This window comes from Phocoena sinus, chromosome 7, assembly GCF_008692025.1.
Source record: "Phocoena sinus isolate mPhoSin1 chromosome 7, mPhoSin1.pri, whole genome shotgun sequence".
Classification (NCBI taxonomy): Eukaryota; Metazoa; Chordata; class Mammalia; order Artiodactyla; family Phocoenidae; genus Phocoena; species Phocoena sinus.
In genome coordinates, this window is record NC_045769.1 from 23,169,976 (window position 1) to 23,195,500 (window position 25,525).

Genomic DNA, 25,525 nt, shown 5'->3' on the forward strand with positions numbered 1-25,525 from the left:
GAGAAGACAAGCCACTGACTGGGAGAAAATATTTGTAAAACACATATCTGATAAAGGACTGTTACCAAAAATACACAAAGAACTCTTAAAGCTCAGCAATAAGAAAACAATCTGATTAAAAATGGCCAAAGACTTTAGCAGATCCCTCACCAAAGAAGATATACAGATGGCAAATAAGCATATGAAAAGGTGCTTCACATCATGCGTCATCAGATAAATACAAATGGAAACAATAAGATACCACTCTGTACCTACTAGAATAACCAAAATCGAGAATACTGACAATACCACATGCTGGTGAGGATGTGGAAGGAACAGTGGGAACTCTCATCCTACGCTGGTGGGAATGTCAAATGATACAGCTACTTTGGAAAATATTTTGGCAGTTTCTTACAAAACTAAACCTACTCTTATCATATAATCCAGCAATCATGCTCCTCACTTGTTACCTAAAGGAAATGAATACTTATGTCTCACAAAGACTTCCATACAGATATTTATAGCAGCTTTATTCACAATTGTCAAAACTTGGGAGCGACAAGATGTCCTTCAGTAAGTGAGTGGAATAATAAACTGTGGTACATCCAGACAGTGGAATATTTTTCACTGCTAAAAAGAAATGAGCTATCAAGCCATGAAAACACATGGAGGAAACTTAAATGCACATTACTAAATGAACGAAGCCAATCTGAAAGGGCTACATACTGTATGATTCTAACTATATGACATTCTGGAGAAGGCAAAACTATGGAGACAGTAAAAAAGAGTAGGTGTTGCTCAGGTTATTTTATGGGAGGGAAGGGAGAGATAAACAGGCAGAGCACGAAGTATTTTTAGGTCAGTGAAATGCTCTATATGATATTATAATGCTGGATACACGTCATTATACATTTGTCCAAACCCATACCATGTACAGCACCAAGAGTGAACTCTAAGGTAAACTATGGACTTTGGGTGATTACAATGTGTTAACGTAGGTTCATCAATTATAATAAATTACCTCTCTGGTGGGGGATGATGACAATGGCGGAGGCTGTGCGTGTGTGGAGGCAGGGGATGTGAAAATCTCTGTACTTTTTGTCTCAATTTTGCTGTGAACCTAGAGTTACTCTACAAAGAAACAAATAAAAAACCCCAAACATAAGAAGAATGTACACTAATAAGCACATAATTGAAATGCTCATTGGAAACACTAAGATAGTGTGAAATATTTTTTCTTACTTTCTTTAGCATTCCTCTGCTGCATAAAAAGTAAAACCGAAAGACAAAACTAAAGCTAGTTTTGGTTATACATATAGGGTCTGGAATGTAAAAATTTCATTCTATCAATTTTTTGAGAGACAAGAGGGGGAATAAGTAGCTAAAGAAATACATTCAAGAGGAACAAATACCTATTCTTTAGCAGTTTCTCTCTTTTAATAAGGAGTTAAAAGAGAAAGGTAAGCCATTACCAAGTCATGACGTATAGTGAGACATCTTACTTTAACCATCTTACTTTTTTTTTAAGGTGAATATTTCTAAAGTGTTACATAGATGTAACTTTTTCTTTATCTTGAGTAAGAGGAAGAGGCTGAAAAATAAAATCATTGGAGAAAATAGAGACAAATGTCAAGCCTGAGAAAGAGAACAGAGGTGAAAATCCTCACCTATCAGACACTTAAGAGAGAAATAAGACAAGGTACGAAGAAAACACCCTTCTATAAATTTGTTTAAAAAATAGTTTGGCTCCGCCCAAAATGTTTGAAACGTTGTAAAAAGAAAAATAAATAAAAACTAGTTGTGGGAATTGAAAACTTTCTGCAGAATAAGAGGCAATAAAACATAGCATTGCATTTGTATATAAAGCTGCAGTTAGGAAAGCATTAAGGAACATGAACTCAGTGAATATTTCTGATGGGGGATTCTAAAATGCAGTGTTTTAGCCAGGATGCTGTTGAACATGTTTGACACCCAACTGGAATTATCTAAGCAAAATAAAGGAATACATTGGTTCTCATAATTAAAACATTGGGGGTGGGGAAGAAGTACCAAAGGTCGTGGATTGAATGTCCACACTGAAGGTATGGAGATGGAGTCACTCTCTTTCAACCATATGGAAAAAGAATGTGGTAGGAGTATTCCCCTAAAAGATAAAGAAGATATAGGATAGATAGAAAATAAAATAGGTCCATCACATGGCATATGATATCTTTTTTTACCCTGATAATTTTATTTTGCTTTTAAGTAAAAAGCTACTTGAAGATTAATTCATTAATCACTAAAAACACTCACTTGTTGAGGGTTTACTATTTCCCTGGCACTACCCTAAGAATTAGAGAATAAAAACCTAACAGAAGCTTTGGGTTCCCTGAAATTTGCAATCCAGTTTTGGCATATTCGACTATGACAAATTCCATAATAATAGTATGTACAGAACACAGAAGGTGTGTTTAATTCTGATTAGATATGAGATGTGTTACTGGGGATTCTGAGTGGGCTTTGGTGTGGGTTGGGATGGTGGTGACATAACTTTCAGGTTATATAGTATATTTCTCTACTGAGAATGTGGAGAATTTTACTGATTAAAAATTAACAAGCTCGGGGCTTCCCTGGTGGCGCAGTGGTTGGGAGTCCGCCTGCCGATGTAGGGGACACAGGTTCGTGCCCCAGTCCGGGAAGATCCCATGTGCCGCGGAGCGGCTGGGCCCGTGAGCCATGCCCGCGAGCCATGCCCACTGAGCCTGCGCGTCCGGAGCCTGTTCTCCGCAACGGGAGAGGCCACAGCAGTGAGAGGGCCGTGTACCGCAAAAAAAAAAAAAAAAAAAAAAGAAAAAAATTAACAAGCTCAAAAAAAGGAACAAATAACCAACCAAACAAAAAATTAACAAGCTCAAATGCAACTGAAATTAGTTAAACATTAAGCATTTCCATACCTCAAGCAGACAGTACTTGGATAATCTCCAATGTCTGAAATTGTATACAACCAATCAGAAGAATCGAGCAAGTTTTAGATGGCTGTGGGCAGGCTGCAAGGCGAGGCTAATTTTTTGGTAAAGGTTCTAAACAGCCTAGATAAAAGACCATCTGGATCAAAAATTCAAGGCTTTCTAAAAATGCGTAAACTTTCTATTATAAGATAAAGTTTAAATAGTTACTGGTAATAAAATTTAAATTTGATATGAAATATCAAATCATATTACAGTCTTCTATTTTTAAACATCTTATTCTAAAGCTTGTATTCCTTTAACATTAACATATTGACGTATTGAGTATTTTCATCTATATGTGTAAAATTTCCTTATAAAATAAACTATCCAGAAATGAGAAAGTATCAATAAAAAATAATTTTAAAATATGATGTTTCTCTAGAGGGTGAACCTACCAATAGGTTTTTCTAGATTCTCTGTCCATGTCTATTAAGTTTATTTTAAGGTTTATACTCTTTAAGCTTCCTTCATCAGTAAATGGCAACCAAAGGAATAGTTGGCCTAGTATTTTAGATAGAAATAATCATCTGTGAGCTTGCCACTTAGAATAATTTATTTCATTGAGAGTAAATTCATGTAAATTACAGTAAACATGCAGATAGACAGAGGGAAGCTAGCAAGATTTTTTTCTAAAAATTTGGAGACTTTCATGGAATTGCATTCCGTGCTGTGTAACACATACTACCCAGTTCTATTCTAGGCTCTCTATCCCCAATGCCTAAAAATAGTAACTGGCACAGAGCAGGCCCTCCATAAATTATCTTACTTTTCCTTGTCATCTTATTTATTTATTTATTTTTGGTGTTTGGTGTTTGTAAGAAAGTATAAAAACAGCAAAAACTTACATAGCACTTTATATATGCCAAGCAATTGTTCTAAGCCTTTTAAATACAGTCCTGCATAGATCATCCTAAGTTATATGTAGCACAGAAAATTTCACAAAATCAGAAAAATTTATACATATATATATGATTAAGGTTGGAAATATCCTATTTGATAAGTTTTTTCTGTTTACTTTGTAAAGGTTTTATAAATCCTATTTAGTATAACTAATAATAGTTTTAGCTTCTCCTAAAGATTAGGTTTTAAACAAAGATTCCAAACCTCACCAAATTGAGAATTAAAAACAATGCTAATTATTCTAAATTGAATTTAAACATTAATTTAATATAGTAGCCTCAACATTTTCAAATGCTCAAATTTGTGAATACTACAATTGTACCTAATCAACCTCATAAAGTGTAACAAATCTTAAGTTTAAGTGATATTTTTGGATACACAATTATTTTATAAATATTAGACTGAAGTGAAATGTAGAGGTTTTTTGTTTGTTTGTTTTTTGGGACTTTTTTTTTTAACGAGCATCATACTTTTTAGATAGTTTCACTTTCTCTTTGTTTGCATACCAAGACTGGCAGTTTGCTTTTCAATTACCTGAGGCCATTTTTCACAAAACAGCAACACTCTCCCAAATTCCAAGACTTCCAAAAATGACTCTATTCTAGGAGCAGTTCTCCCTGGAAGAGTGGCCATTAGTAAATTCCACTGGATGGAGATGTTGGGGATCCACCAAGCCCACTTGTCACGTGACTCACTCACCCCTGCACACCAGCCTCGAGGCTTGTTCCAAACTGATGCCTCAACAAAGCTATGAATGATTTCATGCCATGCATTTTCATGACCACTTGTGAAACAGCAAATGTTAAATCTGCATATATCAAGGAACTACAGTATTTAGTAATAAATCAAACCACATTTACCCCGAAAATGGAGTTTGGTAAAACCTCCACAGCATCAACATGTAAAAATGGAGTCTGTGTTGCCAATAGGGCACTAAAATGGACCCAGGAGGCCTCTGGGGAAGCACAGCCTGTGCACATCTCCCCCTGGAAGGAACGTGAATTTGAACGAGGCCAAGCCGCGAGACCACAGCATCCTGAAAAAAGCTGATACGATGAACTCTTGCCTAGTAACAGCCATAGCAACCAATTACGTATAGTTTCGATCTGCCAGCACCAATCATGACTCTTGCAAAACAATTTATGTAAGCTCCCTCCTTTTCCTTTAAAAAACCCTTCGGCCTTCAACCCTCCTCAGAACACATTTAGGTTTCTGCCTGAACGTGCATCTCCTGAACTGCAATTTAACTTCAAATAAATGCTTTTGTTGCCTTACAGCCCTGGTCTTATTTCTTGGTTAGCAAATGTGTTATTATACAAGTAGCTCCTGTCTTCTCTTTCCAGCTTGTTTTTGTCAAATGAGTGTAGACTAAAGTTCTGATCATCTTGGCAGGAGCAAAGTGTGTGTGGGCTATAATAGCACGGGGGATAGAAAACCAGGTTAAAGGTGGCTTGAAGGCAAAAAGGAAGGTCTCTAGGTCTTCAGTATTTTCCTGTCGAATTTCCCCAGATTTGACACGAAGCCAATGCTGGAAACAGTCTGCTTTCCTCCCTTTTGCTTCTACTCCCCACAACAGCAATTCTCAAAGTGTGGTTTCAGGACTTCTTGGAGTCCCCAAGACTTTTTCAGGGTGACCTTGAGGTCTTCCCTTTTCCTACCACAGATCTGTGTAAGCCCTCATTTTCTTTCTATGCTTCAAACAAAACAACGTACCGCAAAACCTTGATGGCAGAAGCAAATATTAGAATCTAGATCTCTTAGGCTACATATTAAAGAAGTTTAAAAACAATAAAGCAATGTCAATCTTCTCCCTTTTTTTGGGTTTTGGAAAATATAGATTTTTGTAAAATGTTTAAGTTGGGATGTAAAGAATATATTATAGTTATTTTAAATAAATTAATAAATATGTATTTTTATATTATACATACATTTTAATTTAAAATACAGTATTAAAAGACTTAATCTAAATAAGCAAAAGGTTTTTGGGATCCACAATTATTTTTAAGAATGTAAAAGGGTTTTAAGAGCAAGAAGTTTAAGAACCACTGCCCTAGAAGCAGCTTCAAAACCAACTCATAAGTCAAGACAAAAAACCATGAATCAACTCCCAGAGAGCCCACTTCATCAGGGCATTCCATCAGGCATGTGCAGACATTAACTTTTCCTTTATTCTCATAGCTGTTTTATAAAGTAGCTCTTGTCACTCACATCTTCAGATGAGAAAATTGAGGAATATAGGCATTAAAAAATTATGAAATCATAGCCCCCCCAAATGTGTGGCCTATTCTTCACCATGTGTGTAGCCTAGTGGGAGTTTATTCAAGTAAATCTAATATGGTTCTTGCATGTATTAAGCACTCTTAAAAGTGATGACATAAACTTTTATAAAATATATTTAGTTTGGAAGCAACAATTTAAAGGTAGCTAGGCTGATAGGGACCTGACTTTTGGAGCACAATGGTTTTTAAAGCATTGGCATAACATAGTCAGAGAGGGTCACATATATGCTTTCAAATTTGTGAAGCCCTTTATTTTACAACTTCTTTTCCTTTTTCTCTTTGCATTTCCCCAAGTCAATTAAAATGCAAACAGAGGAGGTTTGATAAGAGGCAGCAAGACAAGTGAGGCATGGGATAGCACTAAAATATGACTGCCTAATGCATGCAGAGTAATAGGAATAATTGGATTTTTATAGTCTGAGCATTGCATGCTTTACCCATTATCTCCCATTAGGTCGATCACTGCCTTGCTCTTTTTATATCTAAATTGTTAACCTTTTTGAATTTTTAATACATAAAACTTTGTAACACATTAAAACCTGAGATTGTGCTAAATCTTCCACCTAGTTCTTATAAATCATTGCTCCTTATCTGAATAATAGATTTTAATGTCTGATGAAGTTTGTATTTGTTAATTTATAAAATGATGATTGTAAAAATGACCCTATAATTTAACACTATCTTAATCACATTTTTTATACCTCATGCCTATACAGATCACTATGCAGAATTTTATCATCCATATCTCTTTAACAGAATAACTTCAAATAATGAAAAAATAAGTTCAAGACTGTACTTAATGTTCTTAAGTGTTCTCAAAAGTTGACTGTACTTACATATTCAAAACATTTAGTGTTAAATATGCCTGTCTGCATCCTACAATTAACATGAAGTTGTACATATCTCACCATAATAAGGGTCATTTATGACAAACCCACATCTAACATCATACTCAACAGTGAAAAGATGAAAGCCTTTTCTCTAAATTTGGTAACAAAAGAATATCCACTCTCATGACTTCTATTTAACATAGTATTAGAAGTTCTAGCCACAGCAATCAGACAAGAAAAAGAAATAAATGGGACCCAGATTTGAAGGGAAGAAGTAAAACTGTTACTGACTGCAGATGACATGATACTTTATATAGGAAACCCTAAAGTTTCCATCCAAAAACTATTAAAACTAATAAATGAATTCAGTAAAGTTGTGGGATACAAGATTAATATGCAGAAATCTGTTGCTTTTCTATACAGTAAAAAATAAATATCAGAAAGAGAAAACAAAAAATATCCCATTTAATACTGCATCAGAAAAAATAAAATATATAGGAATAAACTTAACCTTGGAGATAAAAGACTCTGAAAACTATATAAAATTGATGAAGGAAACTGAAGATTATACAAAGAAATAGAAAGATAACCCATGCTCTTGGGTTGCAAGAATTAATATTGTTAAAATGGCCATACTGCCCAAAGCCATCTACAGTTCAATTCCTATCAAAATACCAATGACATTTTTCACAGAACTAGAACAAATAATCCTAAAATTTATATGGAACCACAAAAGACCCAAAATTGCCAACAATCTTGAGAAAAAAGAACAAAGCTGGAGGTATAACCCTCCCTGACTTCAGACTATACTACAAAGCTACAGTAGTCAAAACAGTATGGTACTGGCATAAAACAATGGAACAGAATAGACAGCCCAGAAAAAACCCCATGCATCTGTGGTCAATTAATCTACAACAAAGCAGGCAAGAATATACAATGGAGAAAAGACAGTCTTTTAAATAACTGGTGCTGGGAAAATTGGACAGCCACATGTAAAATAATGAGATTAGAACATTCCCTCACACCACATACAAAAATAAACTCAAAATGGTTTGAAGACCTAAAGGTAAGATCTGAAACAATGGAACTCCTAGATGAGAACATAGGCAGAACACTCTTTGACATAAATTGTAGCAATATTTTCTTACATCAGTCTCCTAAGGCAAAAGAATGATCTTATGGCAATCAATATCCATTCTTAACATCCTTACAGATCCCTATAAGTCAGAATTCTGATCACCTCCTGGTTATATTATTTCCTCAGTCTGTCTTCTATTTTGTTTTGTTTTGTTTTCCTGCTTTCCAACTTCTTCCTATCTCCATTTAACCTAATATCCTAAACAGTTTTATCATGTCCCCATCAAAATCAAGCATGTCACTATTTTGGTCTTTTGTATCAAGTTCAGTCACTTCTGTCTGAATCAGGCTACCACGTGAATATCTCCAACTTTCTCTCATTACTCTACTAATTAAACTAAAATTAAGCTAATTTTATTGTGTTTAGGCATGAATTCCAACTCCAGCCTCTGAGATTTCACATACAATTGTTTGCATCTGGAATAGCTTTCCCCAAACTTTTTGGAATTAGTATCTATTAAGCCTTTCAAAACTAACTAACTGTTTCAATTTTAATTGCAGAAAAGGGATCAGGTCTTCTTGGGAACTAAGCCAGGAAAAAAATCTGAATGGGTTAGGACCTAGACTGACTCATGATGAAGATGAAGTGTAAGCCAAAATGAAGGGCGAGGTCAGGACTGTTTGATAATATTGACAAAATAAGTTTATAGTTATGGCTGATAGATAAGTGGATTATAGCAGGTAGAATAATGTAAAAATCCAGAGTCCACATGGGATCAGGAGGAGAGCAATGGCACTATCATTGCAGCAGCACAATTGTTACAAGGGAAGCTGGTTGCTTTAATAGGAGTTCTCCTTCATTCACTTTTTTTTTTTTTTCCAGTAATTCCACTGTCAAATGAAAAACAAATCTGGTCATAAAAAGGAGAGACTAGGGCTTCCCTGGTGGTACAGTGGTTGAGAGTCCGCCTGCCGATGCAGGGGACAGGGGTTCGTGCCCTGGTCTGGGAAGATCCCACATGCCGCAAAGCGGCTGGGCCCGTGAGCCATGGCCACTGAGCCTGCGCGTCCAGAGCCTGTGCTCCGCAATGGGTGAGGCCACAACAGTGAGAGGTCCGCGTACTGCAAAAAAAAAAAAAAAAAAAAAAAAAGGAGAGACTATTCAAAAGTCTGGAGAAAAGAGACCTCTTACAAGTCTAGGAAAGGAGACAATTACAATGGAGAGAACTTTGTGATTATAAGAACTGCAAGTTTCTCAAGAGTTAGACAAAAGAGATGTCCTTTTACAAAGAAGAGTAAAAAAAAAGCTAAAAAGAACCAGATGTAGGCAAGTGGGATGAAAGGGTGGCATAATAGCATAGTAGGTCAGAGAATGTTTTATCCTGAGGCCAGTCTACTCTTATGGGGGGTAGGTGGGGGGAGGGTATGCTGGCTCAGGCTGAAAGTGAGCTAAAGTTTAGGGGCCTGGAGGAAGGACAGAAGCTTAATCAAAGTTTGGTTAAAAAACATTTTGTTCTAGTTGATTAGTGGAGATAAGAAGTTCAGCTAGCCATTTCTTAGACAAAGAATGGGAACTGGAGGGTCTGTGTTCAGCCTTGTCTTAGGTAAACAAGGGGGGCATCTATAAGCCTTATTTAAAGTCATATTTAGAAGAGTGCTTCCTTGAAGTAAGTCTTTTTTTCTGGAACACAGAAGGGTGAGGAGATTTCTTAAACTTCAAGTAAAATTAAACATTGTTACCACTAACATTTATTAAGTTCCTTCTATGGGTCAACCACTGGGTATTGGAGATTCAGATAAATTTTAAAAGGGTAGATTTATGATAAAGGTAATGAATTGTAAGATACAGGGCCCCTTAATTATAAAGAATTTTGTGAGATGCTGATAGCCGCAGAGCCTTCTAGATGGTAGGGAAAGCCAGGTTGCTATTAGGTCATATTTCTATGTAAGTATTTCTGGAAAATTGATTAAAGAGATCTTAGAAAAAAGAGCCTGCATCTTTAAGCTTCCAGTTATTTGTTGTCATTTCTTTCCTAAATAGCTAATTTTGTGTGTGTTTGTGTATGTTTGTGCACACGCGCGTGAAGGTATTCCAGACTGTAAAAACTTCAGGACCCAGAAACTTTAGATCTGCATAAGTAAATAAGATACAGCCCTCAAATGCCTCATGGGAGATAGGTTTAAAAACCCAACCAACATTTACAGGACAGAATAACCAGTAAGAGTTGGTGACTCAGAGGGGAGAGGGGCCCACTGCCCCGAAGAGGGGAATGTCAGGGGGAAACAGTGGCAGAGGAAAGTTTTTCATGGTTATAGAAATTATAATGTCAGAGAAAATATGGAAGTTTGGGAGGGGTATTTTAGGTAGAGGGAAAAGCATGTACAAATGAAATAGAGATATTAGAAAGCACTTTTTCTCCCATAGAATAAAAAAAAAAAAAAAAGATATGGCTGGCCATAGGACACATGCTAAGGAATAGTGGGGATTCAGGTTTGAGAAGTGAGCCTGAACTCTATCACAAAAGGCACTGTAAGTAAGAAAAAGGTTAACCTTAACCATGAAAGTAATAGGGCTCTGAAGAAATTAGGATCACTTTTAAAAATTCAAATCTATAAACAGATTATATTCATCTACCAGTTTTTCTCCCAATAGATCCTTATTGGGTTATAAAAGCCAGGACCTGTTAAAACTGGTTCAACTCTCTAAAGAAGAGGTGGGACCCTCACCTACTCAAGACTTCTTACTACCTATTTTCAGGGATAATGGATGGATCTGGTTTTTTTTTTTAATTACCAGATAAGTACTTTCTCTATACACATGTCATTCTGAACTGGGTGCAATCCTTCCAGCCCCAGCACACACACATACACACACACCAGGGGATAACTGTCCAAGTCTGTATATTTTGGGTTGTCACAAAAGTGGTACTACTGGCATCTAGTGAGTACAGGCCAGGGGATGCTGCTAAACATGATACAATACACAGACAGCTCCCGTGCATAAATATTCAGCCCAAAAAATCTTCAGGCCAACATCCCTTATGAACATTGATGCAAAACTCTTCAGCAAAATACTAGGAAACCAAATTGACCAGCATGTTAAAAAGATTATATGAACACAATAACCAAGTGAGATATATTTCTGGAATTCAAGGATGGTTCAATATATGAAACTAGATACATATAATATACCCCTTTGACAAAATGAAGGAAACAAACCCACGTGATCATCTCAATTGATGCAGATAAAGCATCTGACAAAATACTCTTTCATGATAAAAACACTCAACTAACTAGGAATAGAAGGACATTTCCTCAACATAATAAGAGCCATACATGAACGACCCACAGTGAACATCATACTCAATGATGCAAGAATTATAGTTTTTTCTTTTTAATATCATGAAAAAGGCAAGGGCACTTGCTTTTGCCACTTCTATTCAATGTAGTACTGGGAGTTCTAGATAAAACAATTATAAGATAGAGAAATAAAGACATTAAATTAGAAAATAAGAAATAATATTCTCTCTTCACAGAATATATGATCTTGTATGCAGAAAACCCTAAAGATTCCACAAAAAACTGTTAGAACTAATAAATATATTCAACATATTAGCAGGATACAAAGTCAACACAAAATCAGTTGCATTTCTATACATTAAAAAGAATAACCTGAGAAGGAAATTAAGAAAATAACTCCATTTGCAATAGCAGCAAAAAGAATAAAGTATTTAGGAATCAACTTAACCAAGGAGGTAAAAGAAATACATAATGACAACTAAAAATAATCTGGAAAAAAATGAAAGAAGACATGTATAAAAGGGAAGATATCCCATGGACTGAAAGACCTACTATTGTTAAAATATCAACTGATCTCAAATGCTCTAAAGATTCAATAAATCCCTATCAAAATTCCAATTTTTTTTGCAAATATAGAAAAATCCGTCCTAAAATTCATATGGAATATCTAGGAACCTTGAATAGCCAAAACAATCTTGAAAGAGAACAAAATTGAAGGACTCACACTTCCTGGTTTCAAAACTAACTACAAAGCTACAGAAATCAAACAGTGTGGCACTGGCATAAAGACAGACACAGAGACCAGCGGAACAGAATAGAGAGCCAAAAGGTTAACCCTTGATTATTTGGTCAAATGATTTTTAACAAGGATGCCAAGACCATTCAATGGGGAAAGAACAGTTTTTCAACAAATGGTGCTTAGAAAAGTGAATATCCACATATAAAAGAATGAAGTTGGGCTCTTGCCTAATACCATATATAAAAATTAACTCAAAGTTATCAAAGATCTAAACATAAGAGCTAAAACTATAAAAATTTTAGGAAAAAAAATAAGGCCAAAGATTCACAGCATTGGACTTGGCAGTAATTTCTTCTATATGACATCAAAGGCACAGGTAACAAAAGTAAAAATAGATAAATTAAATATTAAAACTAAAAACATCTGTGTATCAAAGGAAACTATCAACAGAGGGAAAAGGCAACCTACCGAAGGGTAGAAAATATTTGCAAATGATATATTTGATAAAGGATTAATATATGGAATATATAGAGAATTCCTAAAACTCAACAAATACAAAAACAAAACACCTCAATTCCAAAATGGGCAAAAAACATGAATAGACATTTCTCTAAAGAAGATATACGAATGACCAATAAACCAATGAAAAGATGCTAAATATCATTAACCACTAGGAAAATGCAAATCAAAACCAGAAATGGGATACCCTTTAAAATGACTACTATAAACAAATAAAATAGCAAATGTTGGTGAGGATGTAGAGAAATTGAAACCCTTGTGCATGGCTAATGGGAATGAAAAATGGTACAGCCACTGTGGAAAGCAGTATAGTGGTTTTTCAAAAACTTGAAAATAGAATTACCACATGATTCAGCCAGTTTGCTTCTTATATATACTCAAAAGAATTTAAAGCAAGATCTCCAAGAGATATTTGTACATCCATGTTTGTAGCAACATTATTCACAATAGCTGAAACTTGGAAGCAACCCATGTATCCACTGACAGATGAATGGATAAACAAAATATGGTATACACATACAATGGAATATTATTCAGACTTAAAAATGAAGAAAATTCTGACACATGCTACAACATAAATGAACCTTAACGCCATTATGCTAAGTAAAGTAAACCAATGACAAAAAGACAAATACTGTATGATTCTAATTATATGATACCTAGCATAGTCAAAATCATAGAGACAGAAAGTAGAACCGTGGTTTCCAGGAATGGGAGGAGAGGATAGAGGAATTATTATTTATTTAGTATAGAGTTTCAGTTTTGCAAGATGGAAAAAGTTCTGGAGATGGATGGTGGTGACAGTGGTACAACATTATGAATATATTTAATATCATTGAAATGTACACTTAAAAATGATTAAGATGGTACATTTTATGTTATGCATATTTTACCATGATAAATATTGAAACAAAATGCTAATGGACTGGTGAAGAAAGGGACTGGTATTTGGAGTCAAATAATATTAACTGTGGATCCATGTTCTACATTTGTTTTAGAAATTTTAGACTTTATTCTGCTTTCTCAAAAACTTTATATTTGTATAAGATTATAATTTTTATATATCTGTATTTTATGAGCTCTTTCAAATAATTATAAAAAATACATAATTAACTCTTGTTCAATTTAATTTTTGTTTCACATGATTTAAAATAAAACAGTACAAATATTTCATATTTTGAAAATATGAGATTTGAATGAATTAGAAATGGATTTGTGCTTTTAAGAAGTTTTAGTTAGCATATTGGTCTAGATTTTTACTTTTGTAGTTGGCTTATCTTCTACACTTTAAATAATTAAATAAAAGGTCAATTCTGCTACCAAATTAAAAATGAAATGGAAGTTATGTATTAAATTACATATGATTTATACATAGAATTATAGAATATCAAAACCTTGGGCCATTTTCAACCAATGGCCAGGTTAAACTCAAGAACAAATGTGGCCCAAATATCATCTTTTACTGACAAAAGAAGTGAGAATGAATGTGATAATACTTATTTCATGATATATATGATTGATTTTTAAAAAGCACGGTCCTCAATATTTTCCTAAGCACTTTACCAATTAATGGGTTAAATCAAAAGATGAAAAATGCGTAAAAAACACAGATGATTGTCACATAAGCTGATATTATCACATACAGCTTTCACATCAATGTCAATGAAAAGAACTAAAGTATAAAAAACAGGAGTAGAGCTCTAATGACATAGAAATCTGCAAAAAAGTTTTGTGAACTAAGTTATACGGAGTACCTAAAAAGTTTTATTAATATTGCCATTGATATTTTATTTGCAATGACAATGATAGTTTTACTCTTTCAGTAAAAGTACAGGAGATTTGGGTATATTCACTACGAGGATTTACTATTTAGTCCATTCCTATTGTAGAATGTTTCCAAAGGAATGATATTTTATTTTAAATTGAACTTTATTGATTCAGAAATTCTACAATTTCTAAACAGGGCTAACAGCCTTTTAAAGTAATATTAATGTCAAAATATGAATATAAATTCAGTAAGGATTTTCCCATTTATTTTGTCTGTATAAATTACGTGTTCAGATTTATTCATTAATTTCAAAGTTATAATTGAACAATGATTAATTTAAATATGGTGTGTCAGAACAATAAATAATACTTTAAGTCAATTTCTGACCTACATTATTTTTATAACATTTTTTTGTGCTTAGAAATTCAGTGGAATGCTGTCAGGTTAACTGCCCTAACTTTATCTGAGTAATGTTCCAAAGCTTCATATTGACAAGTGTACCTGTCTTCCGTTAACTATATATCCCAGGGCCATTTAAACCTTTAACTATTATTAATTGTGGTTATTAGATTTATATATTATCATATAAAGCTACTGTAAAGTAGTTTTCCCTCAATTTAGATTTCTCATCACTTATCCTTCTAATAATATACTCTGAAGTCATTTTTCAATCTAAAATAAAGGAAGAAAATTATAGGTTCTGTGGTTTTGATGGAGTATGTTGTGCTATATGACATAGCGTTATACTATCCTTCAGCTCTCTCTTGCATTAATTTTAGCTCAATCCTAAATTAGTGTTTTTATTTTGATACTTAAATATTCAATTGAATTCAATTAAGGAATTTACCTGGTTTGAATATGATGCATTTTGTTTTTATTCAATTCCTAGTAATGTAATAGGCATGTATATTGATTTTGTCTTTTCATCTTTCTTCTCCAAGGTTTTTCTATACAATTTCTGAGCATCCTCTGCATTTTTCTTGGTTTGTTGTGTGCCTTCAGTTGAAATTAAGAGAATATTCTGGAGCTGGGTAATAATTTATCACTCTACCATTCTGAATTAGGTAATAATATTTGTTTCTATTTTGCATTTCCCTAATAAATAGTCACCTAGGAATAGAATATGTGTCCACTATCTTAGGACGGTTTTCCTTTGTATCCTACTTCTTAAGTGGGATCTAAACCATCACATAGCTCATGTAGATGTGGAAGAGAAATGACATTAAGATATCAGACCCTTTGTGGCTTAAGTCCTGATGTAAAGATCATAAGATGCCAGGATCTCACAAGGAGATGAGGGTGGAGGAGTTAAAGGACAAGGGGAAAGGCTACAGTGGCCTATTGATTTCTGTCTCCTTTGATAAGGTTTCTTCCCTCTATCCTATACCTCCACCTTCCCTGACATGTAACGCTTTTCACTACGACATGCAACATGGGGTTAATATTAGGAAAACAGTGAAAATCTTTTTTTCTGAGCCTAAAAGTTTTAGGGGTGATTCTGGTCCCAGTAACATTCTACACTTATTTTGAAAATTCTTACAGGCAAGCAGTGTGACATGGTAGAAGGACCATGATGTGTCAGTGTTTCTCAGGCTCAGTCCTGGATATTTTTTCTAATCTCTCTCTCTGCTAGCCTAAAAGATACTATTTATTTACTTGACTTTAAATAAAATCTTAATGTTGGTGACTTAAAATTCATAACTGCAGCTTGAAACTCCCCTTCAGAATTTAGACACACATAGTTACTTTTCTACTTGAACCTTCATTTGTTCTCATAAGAATCTCAAACTTATCCAGTGTAAACATGAACTGCTGATTTCTCTCCTGAATCTTTCTTCTACATTTCCCTCATCTCCTTCACCTCAGTAATGGCAAACCATGTCATTTAGTCACTGGGAAAAGTCAGGAACCTAAGGGTCAAGTCACTTTCTTTACTCACCCCCTCCATGCCCATCTACAACCCATCACCATGTTCTATTAGCTTTACCTCTAAAGTTTGTTCAAATGTGTGTTATTCACTTCTCTCTACCTCCACTGCCTCCTTCAGAGTCCAATCCTGCACTTGTATAGTAGCCTTATCAGTGGTCTCCCACTTTCACTCCTAACCCCCTCCAATTCTTTTCCTACACAGTTGGTGGAGTGATCTTTTAAAAATGTAAATTAGATAACACTCTCCCCTGCTTGAAATCAATCAGCCTTCATTTGATATTGGAATAAAGTCCAAACTCTTTAATGTGGCACCTGTCTATATTTCTATCTTCATCTCTCCACTTAACATCCATCACTGGTCACTCTACTCCTTTTACACTTCATTTCTGATTCTTCTTAAAATTTGCCAAGTATTTTCTGCCCTCAGAGCCTTCCTACAAATTATTCATTGTTACCTGTTTACCTGGCTGACTTTTCCTCGTATTTTAGGTCTCATCCTAAATGTCACTTCTTCAAGAGGCCATCCCTATAGGATCTGCCAATTACACTGTTCCATTCTTTGTTCTTTCATTTCATGACATTCAAAGTTTGTTACAACATATTTTTTGTGTGTTTACTTGCATTGTATCTGGCTGCCACATTAGACTATCAACTATAAGTTTTAGGATGGGCAAGACATGTTTGTTTCATTTACCACTGAATCCCTATTATCTAGTACAGTGGCTATCACATGTAGATGTTGTATAAAAAATATGTACTGGGGACTTCCCTGGTGGCGCAGTGGTTAAGAATCCACCTGCCAATGCAGGGGACATGGGTTCAAGCCCTGGTCCGGGAAGATCCCACATGCTGTGGAGCAAATAAGCCCATGTGCCACAACTACTGAGCCCACGTGCCACAACTACTGAAGCCCACACACCTAGAGCCCGTGCTCCACAACGAGAAGGCACCGCAATGAGAAGCCCAAGTACCAAAACGAAGAGTAGCCCCCACTCGCTGCAACTAGAGAAAGCCTGTGTGCTTTCTCTCTTTATCAAATGGACTCCAAAAGCAGAGCATTCTGAGTTATGGGGGAAAAAAGGCTCCTTACTTGAAATCTAGCAGTATGATAAGCATGCAGCCTAGGAGATCTAATTATGCATCTGAAATCCAGTATTGTGACTTTGCAAAAGTCAAAAATATTCTTCATGTGTAAAATGAGAATACCTATTTGACCAGCAAACCCTAGAGTGTGTTTTAAAAATCTAAAGTGATAATGTGCATAGATGTGCTGCAAGGTATACACAAATTTGAAAAACTGTTTCTCTGGGGCTGTTAATTGTCAGTTTGATAATGTGTGGGTTTATTGTGGGTACCCTTCTTCTGTCTCATTTTCCTGCTTCTAATTCACCTGTAGTTTCAGACACCAGATATCCAAAACTCGCTATAACTATTTGTAAAGTGAGAGCTAATGTCTCTGAATGAGAGTGAGGGAGGGGATCTAGTAAATAGTCGGGTAATCTTTGAGTTTTATTCATATGTGTACTAGTGCATACATTTTGTGACTATTATGATCCAGGTAGATGGATTTGCCTGTAGCTGATTTTGGAGATCCAAAGCATTACTTTTATCTTTAAACATGTCTGAAGTGAACTTTCATATATCACCATCTAGTGGTAACAAGTAGAAAGAGCAAAAGCCCCATGAAGGCCTGTTGATCTATTCTTATCTATGGGTTATATAATAACACCCTACTTTAGAATGTGACAGTTCAAAATATCTTGCTGTCCAAGTCGTGTTTACCATTTTCTGACTACATTTAAATATTGCATAAAGAGTAACTCTCTTTAGAAAGCTCTACAGAATGCCAGCCGATTTTGCTGATGCAATGGAGTGCTTGAATGGTGCATTTCCTTATTTACCTCAGTAGTGTCTGAGAACTTTATTATTTAAAAGAAAAATATAAAACTAAATGTTCTTTTTTTTTCTTTTTTTTTTTTTGCAGTACGCAGGCCTCTCACTGTTGTGGCCTCTCCCGTTGCGGAGCACAGGCTCCGGACGCGCAGGCTCAGCGGCCATGGCTCATGAGCCCAGCCGCTCTGCGGCATGTGGGATCTTCCCGGACCAGGGCACGAACCCGTGTCCCCTGCATCGGCAGGCAGGCTCTCAACCACCACGCCACCAGGGAAACCCATGTTCTGATTTTTTATATAGAGATGATACCCAGTGTTGAGCTTTTGTCCAGTTGAGATGACATTTGCACTGACACAGCCATACTTTCTCACTTGGTCTATTTTTTGTTTTCAAAGCAAGTGTCTGAGGCCATGAAATAAGAGGACAATAAAATAACCTACACTATATATAAAAAAGAGTCACCATTAAGTGAGCATCTCCCTCTGGTTAACAACCTTGTACACATATTCTCCCAATAATCCACAGGAAGGTATTATGACTGCAACCACGAGATAATGAACTAGATTCAGAAAAGTTAAGTAACTACCTAAGATTACACAGCAAATAAATCATACAAATATATTACTGCCAGAGGACTACTTTTTAACAGAACCACTTTGCCTGAAACCTTGGCAGTAACAGCCCTGAGCTCTACCAAATGAAGCAAATTCTCTCTCTCTTTCTCTCTCCCTCTCCCTCTCTCTCTCTCTCTCTCCCTCTCTCTCTCTCTCTCTCTCTCTCTCTCTCTCACACACACACACACACACACACACATGAAAGATCTTACTTTGGATTGAATGTTAATGAATTTTAATGAAAGCTCTTAACATTTTAACTACACAAATATATTTGACTGGCTTAGCATCAGTAGTAGAGGCTACTGGGGCCTCAGCCAGGTACCTTTCTCTAGCCAGTACAGCATCCATCCCCCAGCTGTTGACAGTGTTAAATGTTAATTGTCCACAAGGGCAACTTTCTCTAAAAATAAAAAAAATAATAATAATAATTGCCTTTTGCCAGAAGCCATCTTGTCTGGAAATGTTTGAGAAATTACCCATCACCATGGCCGCCTGCAGCCAACAACTGACTGATATAGGGGCACAAAGCTTGGAGCCTGTGCTTCCAGGTTAGACAACACTACAGACGCTACAGTGTTAATCACACTCCAGAGCTCCCTGCAGGCCAGGTTGAAGCTAGACTTGAGCTGAAACCTCACCACTTCTGGCTTCAGTACCCTCCCTATCCTGCTTCCCTCACTCCATCACATGTTTCTCTGAAGGGGACTCCCTTGCATTAGAATCCCTGTCCCACAGTTCAAGGTCTTCTTTTGGAGGAATCTGATGTAAAACAGAAGCTTATTTCAGTTTCACTACTTATTTTTAAAAATGCAGTATGGCAACAGAGCAACAATCTTATATAGGTACAATTTGGCAAGCAGAATATTTTGCTTACCCATGGGTCCTTGTTAAAGAGAAGAAATATCACATGAAAAATTAAAATGCAAAGGAAACAAAACCATTCCAAATGGTATAAAATATCAGAACTGTCTCTTTGGAAAATATTTTGTAAAAGATATAAAGGATTGTACAATGCCACTAAATGCAATAAACAGAACAAATTACAGTTCATGATAAAAAGAGAAGAAAACAGCTTTTGGCAGAATATATTACAAAAATATAGCTAAGTGTAGGTAAATAAACTGTGCAAAGAAAATACTATTTTCTCCTTGATTTTTGCCCCTGGGTATTTAATAGAAGAAACAAATCTCCATTTCTCCTTAAGAAATACAAAATGGACTGCTTTACCAGACTGTAAAGTAACTCAGTAGCAAATTTAACATTATTCATTATTTCACACAGACATTATTTTCTTAAAGCAACAGGAAAAAAGAAACATTAAAGAAAGCAGAGCATTGAAAGAGAAAATAAATGACTACTTTGTTCTACATCAATCATTTATGCTTTTCACCTTTACCCTAGTTCTGTCTTTTCAAAGTCAAGTCCAAGGACTCATTCAGACTCCTTGAATAAGAACATGTTGGAATTGAAGCTCAGGAACCTGCATATTAAAAGCGTTTTCAACCCTTAAACTTATACTGTTATATGTCAATTATATCTTAATAAAGCTGGGGGTGGGGTGGCAGTGGGGTAGAAAAAAGGCACTTTAAGCAATAGTCTTCCAAATCAGTCTCTATGCACCCTTGGGAGTTACAAAGAATTTCCTATGGGTACATGGGCACATAGGCACATAGTTACATGACAATCATTCCTAGAACCTCAACTTCTATAGGAACTCCTTCTTAAAAACTGGTTCACACCATTCTGGTTCACAGCATCTTGGCTTTTCCTTTCCAGCTTCCTTTTTTTCAATCATTTTTTTTTCCTACTTTGCTAAAGAGAAGTATGTTACTGCCCTAGATATAACCAAGTCAGTCATGCCAAACCAAGGAACGGTTAGAAAATGGATGGCTCCTAATGGATGAGTCTTACAGGGGAAGCAAAGAGAGCTTCGGCAAGAGATACTGAAGATGGCCATGCCTTTTCCCCTGCAAACAAAATCTCATGGCAAGGTCTCATGTTTCTTTTTTACCTATGTATCTATCTATCTATCTATAGCTATCTATTGTTTTACTGTTTTATCATTTTATCTTCTTGTCTAGAATTCAGAAGAGGTGATCTTAAGCATGGATATCACATTTTTATTTGAGTTGATAATGAAGTTAGTTTGATTCGGCTGATTGGTTTGATAATAAAGACTGTTTTTTTACCATTTACCATAAACTCAGTAATTTAATTGAATAATAGTAGTTGCAACTGTAAGTTTTTGGCAAAAATATATTTATAGCACAACTACAAAATACAACATGTTGGGAGATAATATCCTCTGTGACTACTTAATTTTATGAAACAATTTTAGATATCAACTTTGTGAGAGAATATATACTATTTTTCAAAATGTTCAGGCATACATGAGGAAAAACATTGATGCACACTGCTCTAAAATTTTCAAACCATATCTCCTAGATAAATTCAAAAGCAAACCATGCAATCTGACAAATGAGGAAGAGAGGAAGTCTGTAAAGGTCCCACTCATATTTTTTCTAAATTTTGTTATCTACCTTTAGTCTGAGAGGAGTACCAGAAACTGTCTGTATTGAGATAGACACAGAGAAGAGACCTGGAGAAAATTCCAGTGACACAGTGGTATGAATGTTTAGAGACTGACTGGTATCTGATTGCTTATATCTACATGCACAAATCAAGGTAGAAAAAAAATAATGTAAAACAGGGAAACAGAAGATAATTTTAGGAGAGGGTGGTCATTTTGAAGGTTGGTTCACTCAATTAAAATTCTTAATCATTCTATTATTTCCAACTATAAAATCTGAATTTGTGAAAATTCTAAGTGGTATTATTTAGTTCTTCAAGGGGATTATTGGTAGTTGCAATAATTCAAAAGATAAACTATGTGAGCTCAATTTTTTTTTTCCATTTCTTTTTTTTTTTTTAAACATCTTTATTGGGGTATAATTGCTTTACAATGGTGTGTTAGTTTCTGCTTTATAACAAAGTGAATCAGTTACACATATACATATGTTCCCATATGTCTTCCCTCTTGCGTCTCCCTCCCTCCCACTCTCCCTATCCCACCCCTCCAGGCTGTCACAAAGCAGCAAGTTAATTAATATCCCTGTGTCTTGCGGCTGCTTCCCCCTAACTATCTACCTTACTCCGTTTGTTAGTGTGTATATGTCCATGACTTGTGAGCTCAATTTTTGATAGAAAGAGAAACACACATCTACTTTAAATAGTCACATTAATTAATATACATGTAGAGGAGTTAACTGTATAATTAAGTTGATTTTTTAAAAGAACCTCTTAAAAACCTCTCTCTTCCCTGGAGTATTTTCAATCACTCTATCAAAATATCATGGAGAAAAAAATGTAAAAAGATGTTTATGCATTTAATACAGAAAAATCATATGTAGCATTTGCTGTTTTTGTGATAGTCTCCTAGGATCACATTTCACTGTAGTCTTAAAAAAATTCTCCAATTCAAGCTTATATTTATAAAATGTACAAAATGCACAGGTAGAGTATAGGATTTTATCTAAAGATAAGAAACACTGTTTACATGACTGGCATTTAAAATGGTTATGAAAAAATTCTCAACATTACTTGTAGCATGAGAATCGTGAATGTCCTAGAAAAGACAATGATAACCTTAGCTGACATGAAAAATAAGATAGATTCAGTGTTTAATGGCTTTTGTGATTTTGTAAAATGTGAACTGCATGCTTTATAAAAATCCCTTTTAGTTTCTGTTCTCAAAAGCCAGCCATCCCATTATTATTCCACATCATTGATTTGATGAGTAAAGGCCTGGTGGCCAGATGCAAATTCTGCTTTCTGATGTTAATTTAACAAGCAGAATAGCTGTGAATCTGTCATTCGCCAACCAAAAGCTTGGAGGAGTCACAGAGGATCATTGTGAGAGGTATCACACAAATCTAAGCAATACAAGGTGATTATATGAATTGACTTAGTTCTGAAAGTGAAGATTCATATGACTAAAAGAGAAAAAGCCATGATTTTTGTGTAAAGATATGAGCTCTTTCTTGGTCAAGAGATGTTGCTACGCATAAAATACTACTCATTTTCTCCTAAACCACACCCAGACTTTCAAAACCTGCTTATAAATGAAGCACAGAGAGAAATGAACAATCCCACCTTTGAATCAATGAGTGATTACTATGAAATTAGTTGATGACTCTGATATGAATAAAAGACAAGTTACAAGGATAGCTTTGTTATTTAAGCAGTGTGGGATTCGCTGTATTAACAGATTTTCACATTTGAACAACGTTGACCAAGGAGTTCAATATTCCTATAATTAGTATTCAGGGTCATAGCAGGTAAATACAAGGCTAAGGAGAGACTTAGAGGTAAAGCTATGTTGCCTCTGAAGACTGAACCATTACATTTGCAAAGAGTTTGCATTTTTATGAATATGAAAAAATATTCTATGTGGATTAGGTACAAAAGAAGGTTTAGTTTCTGAGATGTTAAGAAAGCCAGATATCTAGTTCAATGAGCCCCTTGTATTCTGAAATATGGAATTTCAAATGTTTTGATATTTGACTTGAAGAATCAGAGATAATTAAAATAATTGCATCCAGACTTAATTTTCAGATGTTCCTTTATGGTTGTGCCTACACAAAGACCAAGTACAGGGGACACATTCTTTGTTGTATAGTGCTTGGCACACAGTGTGTGCTTTATAAAAATGTGTTGAATGACTGAATACACAATGTCTTTGAAAGACTGTACGGGACAAGAATAAGTTTCCCTATAGATCCTCATCATACTTTCAAATATACTTAATATCATGTCTAATTAATGCTTTACTGGCAGCACCTCTCAAATTCTAATTGCAGACTCTCATTCTCCAGGTTTACTGAATCAGTTTCACGTGGTCAAGTCAGAGGTTGAGCTAGGTGAGAGGCAGATATTCAGGGAGAAGTGAAGACACAAAAAAGGAATGATCTGGGCAGAGATAGGAAGGCAGACACTCTGACTTGTTCAGTGTCTCATAACTAGAGCTTCTTAAGGCTCTGGAAGGAGTTGCTAAAATAGAGCCTCAGCTTTCAAAGTCATATGTTCTGAAAGTCTCTACAATCTGAAAATCGAGAAAAATGCACTTTGATAATAAAAAAGGAAGAGGTGGGGCTACAGAAAATAACTCAAAGTATGATTTTGTACTTTGTATAAAATGGAGAGGCTCAGAGATATGGAGTCATAAGAGTATTCTGAAAGAAATAGACAGCTAAGATTTGGTTAGGCAGATTTGTCTTAATCTGAGGTTCTATTATGTATTATGTCAGACATCGTTGTTTACATGACAGTTGTCAATCCTCTTCTTTCTGGTTACCTCCTGCTATAGACGATGGAAGAGACTCTTTCCCAGTCTCTCTCGTAAGTAGGGGAAGCATATTGCTTATATCTGGCCAATGGAATATAAACTTAAATTGCTGAAAATTTCTGGAAAATTTCTTGCTTTATGATAAAAGGGACAAATATTTGTTGAATGAATGATGGGTGGATGGATGAGTGCTTAGGTCTCATAATCAGAACAAATGATATGATTGGATTGCCAAGATTTTCCCCCATTTTGCAGTGATTTGCAACACTAACATGCCAATATAAAATACTGATAACTTAAAACATAATACCTACCTCTCACCTGCTAAGCAACTTAATCAAGGTCAAGGAATAATTGAGAGATATTTAAAACAAGACAAGGGTCTTACAGATTAAAACAGAAATATACTGGAACTTTGTGTGTGTTTGTGGGGATGTATATTGATGCTTGCACATTCATTTAAGGTATAACTACTTTGTGCCCATATAGTGTCCCATCATAGTCGTTCCTAGGAGAATAAACTTTGAAAATCTTCTATTGAAATTATTTGCGTATTGCATAAACTCCTGCATTGAGCTCTTTACATCCCCTAAGGGAGAACTGCATCTTGGCAACTCTTAATACACTAAGTCAACTTCGCATTCATTCCCTCCATCCATCCCTTCTCTTCCAAGTGGCACATATGATGTAATCTTACTGCAATGGAAGGGAGGCTGTGTGGTTCTTGACCACTGTTATTCCTCCGTGGTAGCATCTACTGAATCATCTGAGTCATTTAACTCCCTGGTCATATAATTTGTACTAGTTTACTAAACCACTTCATAATCATTGCTCTGCATTGGTCTCAATCCCCAGTAACTTTTTTTTCCTTTCTTAGCCTCTCTTCTTTTCTCCCCAGCCCGTGGATTCTTTATTTAGCTTAGAGGAAAGAAAATCCCCAAATTATTAGATTCTCAAACTTCTTTCTCTTACACTTAGAACATGGACTTAAACTTGAAAGGTAGGATGCTTTATGCTCTAGCTTCATCGTGAGCTATGATGACTGCTGTGGCAGTAGAGAGCTCATTGAGAACAGTTCTATGGGGAAAGACAGTGTGGTGGGGTGAAGGTGGCATGGATTTCTCTGATTAATACCTGACAGTGTCATTCCACAATTTATCCAATAAGTTTTTTTAAAAGGATTAATCCCTAATTTTCAGCTCACATTCATTAATTTATTGATTGAATTTTTGTTTTTTGAACACTGATTATTTTATATCTGTCTGGGATATTGCTAGGTATGTCTGAATAGAGTGCTGAAGAAGACAGACAAGGACTCTGCCTTAATAGAACTCACAATGTAGTTGGGGAGAGGGACTGTAAAT

At 35.4% G+C, this 25,525-nt stretch overlaps 1 protein-coding gene across 2 annotated transcripts in view; it reads right to left on the minus strand.

Annotated features, from left to right (window-relative positions):
• The window catches only part of SPAG16 (sperm associated antigen 16), an 879,748-nt gene that overhangs the window by 173,381 nt on the left and 680,842 nt on the right, over positions 1–25,525 (minus strand). The gene's annotated exons all lie outside the window — the stretch shown is intronic.